The following is a 7,676-nucleotide window of genomic DNA, read 5'->3' on the forward strand; positions in this document are numbered from 1 at the left end:
ATTGCCCTAGCGATACATGGCGAACATGTGCACCAGCTGTGCCTAGGAACAAACAGTTGGTGGGCGCACACGACGAAGAAAAGCGGGAGACCGGCGTGCCATACCTGATTCTCAACGTTTGCGCCGCTCTCCGGGCGAGCCGCGATCTCTTCGACGATCCCATGCCATTTGTTGCACGCCACCTGGATGAGCCCCCAATGGTTCGCCATTTCCTTCGACCCGCATTGCATGTAGACGCCTTTGAAGTAGGGGTCAATGAGTTTGCGCTCGTCGAACTCGGCCTTGATTCTCCATTGCCTTGATCACGTACTTCTTCGGCGGCATGGCGGCCGTGGGGAGGCGAGCGGGAGGGAGATTGGCGGGAGAAAAGGAGAGAATGAGAGGGAAGTGGGGGGCGAGGGCGGGAAGAAACGGCGGGAAGAGGTCGACTCGCCGACAGAGTGGCCCCACGCCCCTTTTCGCTTGTGACGGCGCCCCCAGCGCGCCGGGTTCGGCTCGGGTCCGCCGGCGCCAGTTTCGGCCCAAGCCGGCGAAAAAGGGCTACTGGGGCGCGACTGGGCCGACTTTTGGGCGCCGGCGCGGCAAAAACGCCTGAAGAGGGCCTGTTGGGGGCGCGGCTGGAGATGCTCTAATGGCGTCAAAAGCTTCGGGCTCGGGAACTGTTACTGATGAGGACATCAATACCATTGTTACACCCACATCCCCTACTACTACCTATACTAGACCAATTACTAGAGCTCGCGCACGCCAATTAAATTATCAGGTACTTCCGTTTCTTGGTAATGATTTTAATGTTCATGAGAATATGATGCTGCCTAAATTGGATACATTTGTTTTGCTTACAAATGAAGGGCCTGGCATGGATAAGAGTGATGAACATTGAAGCAAGAACAAGCATGGAGTTGATGGCATGCGCAAGGGGAACAAAAACGGAGTTACAAGTGACGATTTCAGGACATTGAAGCCACCATAATGAGTGCATGAAGCCTTGGACGAAATATACAAGATGCCACTTCATAAACTTCGTCCAGAGGCTATTCTAGGTGCTGCGTCACCTTATTATTGGGCCAGGCCCATGTAATTTCGAAATACATAAGTATAGGCTGCTTTTAGAGTCCATATGTGTGGGGAAACAAGAGATAGGGTTGGTTTCAGACCCCTTCCACAAGGGCCACGAAATCCCCCCCCCTCTTCCTCCATATATACAGCCCTTAGGGCACCGTTTAGACTTTGGGTTTTGTTTAGATCAAAAGTTCGCCATAGTTGCAACTTCGCGTACTTCGTTTGTGTTCAACGGCCAGACCAAGGGTCACAGAACCCCACCTTGATCAATAAAGCTTTCCTCTTATATTTGCAATATCCAGATTGCAATCTTAGTTTCTTGCTTGTTCTTTGTTTGCCTGCAGGAAACAGACCTTCGTGGTTAGGTTGATCGTGCTCCGGCGTGGTCAATAACCTCTCGGAGTTGGTTTAGCGATTGCTAAGGCGCGACGTCCTCGCACGTTCGTAGTCGGATCGTCAAAGTCGATTTCCTCCAAAACGATAGCCACCATCTCATCGAAAGAGGGGACGCCTTTGCCTCTATCATGTGGTATCAGATTTCCAGGTTGCTCGGTGAGATTTTACAGTTTTTCGTAGTTTAGATCGAGTCTGTTCTTCATACCTATAGTCCACGAAAAAGCCAAAAAAATTAGGGTTAGTTCATCCCATCCGAACCAATCTGAGCCTTTGCATAATATTTTCTGTATTTGCTTTGTTGAATTTGCGGTTGCATTGTCGTGTCAAGTTGCTGGTTTTAGCGTCTAGTCCTTTAGAGTTTCGAGTTCTGTTCACAGGTTGTCACGTCGCCGCTGCCATATATCACCACCGCATCATCATCATCGCTACTTCCATATACCACATATTCACCGCCAATCCGAGTCCATATACGCCACCACATATCCGCCGCCATCACACCAATCCGAGTCCACCTGCAACATATATCCGCCACCAGTCCGAGTTCCACCGGATTCATCTCCGCCACCAGTCCTATTCCGAGTCCAGTATTTTGTTACTCTGTTTTGGATTTCCAGATCACGCCATACTCCAAGTCATGACAGAGAAGGACTCCCCAACTTCCGAGCCATCCGCAGAAGAAAAATAGTTCCAGTTTAAAAAAAACTAAGTCTGGAAAATTCTGGCTAGGCAGTTTTTAGGACATTTGTAGACTTTTTCGAAAAACAATTGTTGCGGAGCAAAAAAAGAGGGAAAAAAGTAAAAAAAAGAGAGGAAAAAAGTGAAAAAAAGAAAAAAAAATTCAGAGTGTGCTCCTCCCTTGTTTACGTGCAGCGACGTGATTTTGTTAGTGTTCTAGGCTCGCGTCTCTAGTACGGTCTAGCCTAGGACCAGCACAGTACCATCGTTGAGCATTTATTCAACTTTGCATCTCTAAATTGATTATTGCCGACCCTTTTTGCTACCATATTATAAGCCTTCCCAACTCCACATACATCTACATCGTGCGTTTGACTCTCCCTGATAATCGCTCTATCCAAGCTTTGAGAGTTTTGACTACATCGGTTGCCGATCACCGCCTGCTGCTGGGTAAGAACTGGTAAGAATTTGAGATTTGCTTGACGGATTTGTGACACCCACCACCACCACCACTTGTTAGTAGTCTGTAGGATCATATTCTTGTGTGTTTCTATTGCTGCTAACCATGCCAGGATCACAAGCCGACGAGACTGACTGGGAGAACTTGATGAACAAGGAGCTTCATGATAAGTTTCAGCAAATGATGAGTGGACAGGTGCAAGATGTGCTAAATAGATTTGATGAGGCCATGGAGAAGATAGATGGCATGGAGAAGACGTTTGAAACAAAGCTCGATAACAAGTTTGCTGAATTGCTTTTGCGTTTTCCACCACCACCACCGGCTGCACCTGCCGCACCTCTGCAACAACAACAACAACAACGACTACCTCCACGTCGGGAAACAGCCCTCCGTCGAGCGAGCCGTGTCCCTCTTCAGCCTGGCCAAACTGCTGGTGTTGCTGTTGATACTTCTGTGGCTCCTGCTGCTGATGTGGAGGAGGATGATTATGTGGGAGATTACGAGGATGAGGTTGATCAAAATCAGAACTATGTGCAACCACCAGCACCACAACCACCAGGTCGTCCACATGCAAATAATGGCAATGTTAGGGCTCCCCCTCAGGTACGAGATCATGACCATCTCCCTAAACTGAAATTGAATATTCCACCATTTGAGGGTAGATATGTTCCTGATATATATCTTACTTGGGAGTTAGAAACTGAACAACGATTTACATGTTTACAATATCCTGAGGAGAGACGTGTTCCTGCTGCTGTTTGTGCTTTCACTAGCTTTGCATGTGTTTGGTGGTCTGAACATTGTCGATTATATCCTGTTCCAGCTACTTGGGCTGCTTAGAAAACTGCTATGCGTACTCGTTGGGTTCCACCATATTATCAACGTGAATTACGTCAAAAATTGCAGCGCTTAAGACAAGGAAAAAATTCGGTAGAAGAATATTATCAGGAATTACAAACTGGCTTGATTAGATGTGGTATTGTTGAGGAGAATGAAGCTATGCCTGCATGTTTTCTGGGTGGATTAAATAGAGAGATTCATACCATTCTAGACTATAAGGATTATAATAATATCACTCGTTTATTCCATCTTGCTTGTAAAGCTGAACGTGAAGTGCAGGATCGACAGGCATTGGCGCGGGCTAACTTTTCTGCAGGTCGACCTTCATCATGGACACCACGTGCATCATCTACTTCCACACGTTCTGCTACACCGGCACCTCCGTCGGCTACCACCTCCAACCATGATACAATAAAGCAGGCACAATCACCACTATCTGCCAAGAGCACACCTTCTGGGCCTGCAAAGAGTTCTTCTTCATCCATGGCATCAACAGGGCAAACACATGATATTATTTGTCGACGTCGCAAGGGTGGAGGTCATTATGCGAGAGAATGCCCATCTAAGCGTGTGATGATTGTTACTGAGGATGGTGGGTATGAGTCCGCTGGTGACTATGATGAGGAGACTTTGGCTCTTATTACACATGAAGAACGTGGTGGAGATGATTCTGATCATGAGACGTAATACATGGCTGCTGAAGATGCTCACAGGTATGAATGTTTAGTTGCTCAACGTGTTTTGAGTGTGCAGGTTACACAAGCTGAGCAAAATCAGAGGCATAATTTGTTCCATACAAAAGGGAGTTGTGAAGGAACGTTCTATTCGCGTCATCATAGATGGAGGGAGCTGCAACAACTTGGCTAGCATGGAGATGGTGGAGAAGCTATCTCTCACCACAAGACCACATCCACATCCTTACTACATCCAATGGTTCAACAACAGCGGCAAGGTTAAGGTAACACGTACTGTTCGTGTGCATTTTAGTATCTCTACATATGCTGATTATGTTGATTGTGATGTGGTACCTATGCAAGCATGTTCCTTATTACTTGGTAGACCATGGCAATTTGATAAAAATTCTGTACACCATGGTAGAAACAATCAGTATACTCTTGTTCATAAGGATAAAAATATTACTTTGCTTCCTATGACTCCTGATTCCATTTTGAGAGATGATATTAATAGAGCTAATAAAGCAAAACAGGAGAAAAATAAGAGTGAAAATCAGATTGTGGCAAAAGAATTTGAGCAACAAATGAAGCCTAATAATAAACCATCTACTGTTGCTTCAGAAATTAAATTGAAAAGTGCATGTTTACTTGCCACCAAATCTGATATTGATGAGCTAGATTCTAGCAAATCTATTTGCTATGCTTTTGTGTGCAAAGAGGCATTATTTTCATTCGAGGACGTGCCTTCCTCTTTGCCCCCTGCTGTCACTAACATTTTGCAGGAGTTCGCTGACGTCTTCCCACAAGACGTGCCACCGGGATTACCACCTATTCGAGGGATTGAGCATCAAATTGACTTAATTCCCGGTGCATCGCTACCCAACCGTGCACCATACCGCACCAATCCAGAGGAGACAAAGGAGATTATGCGTCAAGTACAGGAGCTGCTCGACAAAGGTTATATATGCAATCTCTTAGTCCTTGTGCTGTTCCTATTATACTAGTGCCTAAAAAGGATGGTGCGTCGCGTATGTGTGTTGATTGTAGAGGCATTAATAATATTACTATTCGTTATCGTCATCCTATTCCTAGGCTAGATGATATGCTTGATGAATTGAGTGGCTCTACAATATTCTCCAAAGTTGATTTGCATAGTGGATACCATCAAATTCGTATGAAATTGGGAGATGAATGGAAAACATCATTTAAAACTAAATTTGGTTTATATGAGTGGTTAGTCATGCCCTTTGGGTTAACTAATGCACCTAGTACTTTCATGAGACTAATGAACGAAGTTTTACGTGCTTTCATTGGACGATTTGTGGTAGTCTATTTTGATGATATACTGATTTATAGCAAATCTTTGGAAGAACATTTGGAACATTTACATGCTATTTTTAATGCTCTACGTGATGCACGTTTGTTTGGTAACCTTGGGAAGTGCACCTTTTGCACCGACCGAGTATCTTTTCTTGGCTATGTTGTTACTCCACAGGGAATTGAAGTTGATAAAGCCAAGATTGAAGCTATTGAGAGTTGGCCACAACCCAAAACGGTCACACAAGTGAGGAGTTTTCTTGGACTCGCTGGTTTCTATAGGCGTTTTGTGAGAGATTTTAGCACCATTGCTGCACCTCTCAATGAGCTTACAAAGAAGGATGTGCCTTTTGTTTGGGGTACCGCACAGGAAGAAGCCTTATTGGTATTGAAAGATAAGTTGACACATGCTCCTTTACTCCAACTTCCCAACTTTAATAAGACTTTTGAGCTTGAATGTGATGCTAGTGGAATTGGATTAGGAGGTGTGTTATTACAAGATGGCAAACCTGTTGCATACTTTTCTGAAAAATTGAGTGGGCCTAGTCTGAACTATTCTACTTATGATAAAGAATTATATGCTCTTGTTCGGACTTTAGAGACATGGCAACATTATTTATGGCCCAAAGAATTTGTTATACATTCTGATCATGAATCTTTGAAACATATTAAAAGTCAAGCTAAACTGAATCATATACATGCTAAATGGGTTGAATTCATTGAGACTTTCCCTTATGTCATTAAACACAAGAAGGGTAAAGAAAATGTTATTGCTGATGCTTTGTCTCGTCGCTATACTATGCTTTCACAACTTGACTTCAAAATTTTTGGTTTGGAGACCATCAAAGATCAATATGTGCATGATGCTGATTTTAAAGATGTAATGCAGAATTGTAAATAAGGAAGAACATGGAACAAGTTCGTTATTAATGATGGATTTGTGTTCCGTGCTAACAAGCTATGCATTCCTGCTAGCTCTGTTCGTCTTTTGTTGTTGCAGGAGGCGCATGGAGGAGGATTAATGGGACACTTTGGCGTGAAGAAGACGGAGGACGTACTTGCTACACATTTCTTTTGGCCAAAGATGAGACGGGATGTTGAGCGTTTTGTTGCTTGCTGCACTACATGTCAAAAAGCTAAGTCACGACTCAATCCTCATGGGTTATATATGCCTTTGCCTGTGCCTAGTGTTCCTTGGGAGGATATATCTATGGACTTTGTTTTAGGTTTACCTCGAACAAAGAAGGGGAGGGATAGCATATTTGTTGTCGTGGATAGATTCTTGAAAATGGCACACTTTATACCATGTCATAAAAGCGATGATGCTGTTAATGTTGCTGATTTGTTCTTTCGTGAAATTATTCGCTTGCATGGTGTGCCAAATACTATTGTTTCAGATCATGATACTAAATTTCTTAGCCACTTTTGGAGATGTTTATGGGCTAAGTTGGAGACTAAACTGCTTTTTAGTACTACTTGTCACCCCCAAATGTATGGTCAAACTGAAGTAGTCAATAGAACATTCTCTACTATGCTTAGGGCTGTTTTGAAGAATAATAAGAAAATGTGGGAAGAATGCTTGCCTCATATTGAATTTGCTTATAATCGTTCGTTGCATTCTACTACTAAGATGTGCCCTTTTGAAATTGTGTATGGTTTCCTACCTCATGCACCCATTGATTTGTTGCCTCTTCCATCTTCGGAGAAGGTTAATTTTGATGCTAAACAATGGGCTGAATTGATCTTAAAAATGCATGAGTTAACTAAGGACAACATTGAGCGTATGAATGCTAAATATAAACTTGCTGGAGATAAGGGTAGAAAACATGTTGTCTTTGCACCTGGAGATCTTGTCTGGTTACATTTGCGTAAGGATAGGTTTCCTAATTTGCGCAAATCAAAGCTAATGCCACGTGTTGATGGTCCTTTTAAGGTGTTGGAGAAAATAAATGATAATGCATATAAACTTGAGCTGCCTGCAGATTTTGGGGTTAGTCCCACTTTTAACATTGCAGATTTGAAGCCTTATTTGGGTGAGGAAGATGAGCTTCCGTCGAGGACGACTTCATTTCAAGAAGGGGAGGATGATGAGGATATCAATACCATTGTTACACCCACAGCCCCTACTACTACCTATACTGGACCAATTACTAGAGCTCGCGCACGCCAATTAAATTATCAGGTACTTTCGTTTCTTGGTAATGATTCTAATGTTCATGAGAATATGATGCTGCCTAAATTGGATACATTTG

Source organism: Triticum urartu, chromosome 5A (assembly GCF_056163025.1).
Source record: "Triticum urartu cultivar PI428250 chromosome 5A, HENAU_Tu73, whole genome shotgun sequence".
In the NCBI taxonomy this organism is placed as follows: Eukaryota; Viridiplantae; Streptophyta; class Magnoliopsida; order Poales; family Poaceae; genus Triticum; species Triticum urartu.